Raw genomic sequence first — 3,925 nt, 5'->3', positions numbered from 1 at the left:
TAAGACCTTTGCGCTCATTATTTCGTATAGCACAGTGGTATTCCATCACGATTATATTCCGCAACTTGTTTAGCCATTCCCCAACTGACGGGCATGAACAATGTAGCCACAGTTTTGGATGTTCAGCGGCATTCTGTTCACTTCCTGTTTTGGTGCATTCTGGTTAAATGAGCTTCTAGGTTAAGGTAGCTCTGAGTAAGTGAGAAGTTACAGTGTTACTCTAAAGAGGGAAACTGAAGCTGATGGTGAGGAATTCATCGTCTGCCTAAATGTGCCCTGCGGTGGTAGAGCTGGGAAGAAAACGAAGTTTCCTCAGCTGCTACAATCATGTGATCTGCAGTAACCATGAGCCAGAGGATGAGCCTCCTACCCCAGTGAAGTGCTTGACTGAGATTCGTCCACTTAAAAAAAAAAGCTCTCTTGGAGGTCGCCTGAAGAAACTGAAGCCTCATCTGTTCCCACGCTTGGTTTTTGGTTCAGCTTTTTTGTGAACTTCATCATCGCCCTTTCTTTTTTTTTTTCCCCACAGCCCCCAGGGCCCCAAATTATTTAATTGGAAGAACTGATGGAGAACAAGGAGAAGAGAGACACAGAGATGGGGGTTGCTTATGAACAGTGGAATCCCAGCCTAGGGACTCTAAAAGGTTGAGTCTGAGGCCTCCGAGCTGTCCTTGACATCAGTGCTCTCCGTGGTCTCGCTGACCTCGCTAAGGTCTTTGCTGTCACCGCCGCTGCTGTCCTCGGCTGTGGGGCCTAGGCCCTTCTCCTCACGGCAGCAGTCTCCCACACGGTTGGCTTTGGGATCCATCTTGTTCTCCAGGGAGGCCAGTACCAGATATTTGCCTTTCTCCTTCACCTCCAGTTGCTTCCTCAGCTCTTCCGCCATCTGAGTCAGATCCCGCTTCATAGCATAGGCGTCTTCTCCGTCGGCATAGTATTTGGGCTCCACCTCACTAATCTGAAAGTTAAGTGTGTTGGAATACAGATGCAGAGCTGCCCGGTTACTTTTTCTGACATGCAGGGAGACGTATTTTGCGTTGAAGTTTTCGATCATGGCCCTTGAGGCCTGGTCCATAAGCTTCTGTGCTACACCTAGCCGGCGGTGGGACCTCTTTACAGCCAAGGATGTGATGTGTCCATGGGGGACATCATCTGGATCTTCCTCCATTTTGGCCAGGACATAGCCTACGATCTTTCCATTCTCATCTTCAGCAATGTAAGAGAGCTGAGGCCATGATAGACCGTGGTAGAAATAGTATTTCATCTGATAGTTTTCTGGAAGACACAGCAGGTTACAATGCTGCATATTCATCAGGTCTTCTGGTCGTGCATTGCGGATGTTCATGGCGCCTACACTCAAGCAGACCTAACCAGGCTGAGGTTTGGTGAGGAGAGGCAACTACAGCGCTCGGAGCCACTGCCACCGCCGCTGCCCGATCCAGGCCGCTGCTAGGTACTTACGCCCTTTCTGTGGGAATTTTGAGAGTCACTTAAGGTCTTGTTGATCGTTGTTGATGGGATGTACTATGATAGACAAGTGAGTTTATTGGTAGGAAAGTAGATAGTCTTAGGTTTTAACTTTATATGCCTAGACAGATCCACAGAATCTTTCACCCTGGTATGTCCTTTCCACTCTCTTTTTCCCTCTTTCCTTTTCTACTCTTCTCTCTAGTCTTGATTAGGAAGTGTCAGCATTAAGTGTTCCAGACGACTGGAATAAAAACAAACAAACAAACAAGCAAAAAATCCAAGAAACCTAGTTAGGGGGGAGGGACCTTCATTCCTTCCTCTCTCTCTCTCTCTCTCTCTCTGTGTCTCTCTTTCTTTCTCTTCCCTCCCTCTGTCCTTCTTCTTTCCTTTTTTCCTTCCTTTTCTTCCTTCCTTCCTTCCTTCTTTTCTCTCTCTCTCCTCCCTCCCTCTGTATTTCTTTCTTTTTCTTCCTGCCCTCCCTCTTTTCCTTCCCCCGCCTTCTCTCCCTCTTTTTTCTTTCTTTCATCCCTCCCTCTGTCCTTTCTTTTTTCCTTCCTTCCTTCTTTCCTTCCTTCCTACTTCCCTTCCTCCCTTTTTTCCTCTTTCCCTCCCCCCTCTTTCTTTCCTCCCTCCCTTTTCCTTGTTTTCCTTCTTTCCTCCTTTCCTCCCTCCCTCCCTCTCTTTCTTCCATCCCTCCCTCTGTCCTTCTTTCCTTCTTTCCTTCCTTGCTTCTTGCCTCCCTCTCACCCTCTCTTCTTCATTCCCTCCCTCTTTTATTGATCATTTTTTTATCATAATAATTTCCTGGTTTGCTCTTCCCCTTTACTGATCCTCCCTTTAACAAAGAAAAAGAGTTAAGAAGAATTGACCCGGAGAAAGACCTGTTTGGCAGCATGTACAATGTTCTGTAGTTCCACACTTTCCATAGTCCTCCCATACTCCCACCTTCTCATTGCCAAATTTGGTTCTGGAAAGAACCTTAGCATTTTTCCCCTCGGAATAATTGCCCTAATTCCCAGCTCCGTGGGTAGTGTTTTAGTGTGCCTGTCTTCCTACAGCCTCTCCAACATTGATGATTTCTGTCTTTTTATGATCTTTGCCAATTTGATTACATGTGTGTTTTTCACTGCTAACACTGTACCTCATAAATACATTAATGGCCTACTTACCGCATCATGGCTAATTAATGCCAGGGAATAGAAGCACCAGGGAGCTAATAATTTCTGAAAACCATGCTTGAGGTTGAGTTACGAGTAAGAACTAAAAACCTAAACTGCCGAGAGCAATTTTCTCGTGTTTCGAGACTTGTCTAACCACTGTGGTTTTATTTATTCAAAGGTTTCTCTTTCTCTACCATCACATTCTCAGATTTTCTTAGTTACCTATATAATATAATTTTTTTCAGATGGAAAGACATAATTTCCCTTGAGACAGTGTAACAGTATTGAAAACACATCTACAAAAGGAATGCTGCATTTTCTCAGGAAATTCACTTATAGGTGCAGGAAAATTTATCATTCACCCAGCAGGACTCTAGTTACACACCAGCAAGGCCTGCATTTGGCCACTAAAGATAATAAGAGGAATAGAAAGAAGCAAAAAGGAGGGGGGAGGGAGTGGTTTTCCATTTCTTTCTCCATCTCATTTTATAGATGAGGAAACTGAGGCAAATAGGGCAATTGACTTGCCCAGAGTCACATAGCTGGTAAGTGTGTGAGGCTGGAGTGGTGTTCTTGACTCTAGGCCCAGTTCTGTATACTATGCTGCCACCTAGCTGCCCCTCACACTTCTGGAGTGATTTATGTTTAAAATATGACCTGTCACTTAATCTACCTTTTTATATCCATAAAATGAAAGGCTTGAACTCGAAAGGACCCTACGGCCCCTTCTAGCTCTAGGTCTCTGTTTCTATGATCTTATGAAATGCTTTCCTCGTTTTAACCCTGTGAAATAACTGTTTAACAAGTATGATTTCCAATTTTCCTATATAAAAAGGAGTAACACAGAAGAAAGTGACTTGGCCAGAGTATGTTGGTAAATATTTAACAACCATCTCTCCAGAAGCTCATCCTTTTAAGTTTAATCTGCATTATTAAGACTTTCTTAAGTCTAGGCAATCAATAAAACAATAAATCAAGCCCTCATTTGTAGTTGGCTGAGTTTTGAGGTGTCAATGGTCAAACTGAAAATTTAACAATTGGCTTTCCAGAGTTGGTTTGAGCTGGCTCCGGCACACCCTTGTCCACCAGGGTCATATGGTTAGTAAGTGGTAGAGCTGGTACTTGAACTCGGGTCTTCTGATTGCAAGTCTAGTGTCATACTATGACAAAAGGCTGCAATGATTTTGCTAAACTTATAAAGCAGTGTTCTCAAATGTGACCCAAGGTCAGCTAGCATTCTATAAACTAAACTATTCCAAAGTATATCAACCAGCAAATAACTAGTGAACCCCATC

The 3,925-nt window shown here is 44.1% G+C and overlaps 1 pseudogene; it reads right to left on the bottom strand.

Annotated features, from left to right (window-relative positions):
• Positions 1-637: 637 nt before the first annotated feature.
• On the bottom strand, positions 638-1,345 carry LOC114043349 (annotated as a pseudogene).
• Positions 1,346-3,925: the final 2,580 nt, after the last annotated feature.

The sequence above is a fragment of the Vombatus ursinus genome, unplaced genomic scaffold, assembly GCF_900497805.2.
Source record: "Vombatus ursinus unplaced genomic scaffold, bare-nosed wombat genome assembly UNPS02014768.1, whole genome shotgun sequence".
In the NCBI taxonomy this organism is placed as follows: Eukaryota; Metazoa; Chordata; class Mammalia; order Diprotodontia; family Vombatidae; genus Vombatus; species Vombatus ursinus.
This window is presented reverse-complemented; position numbering and strand designations above follow the sequence as displayed.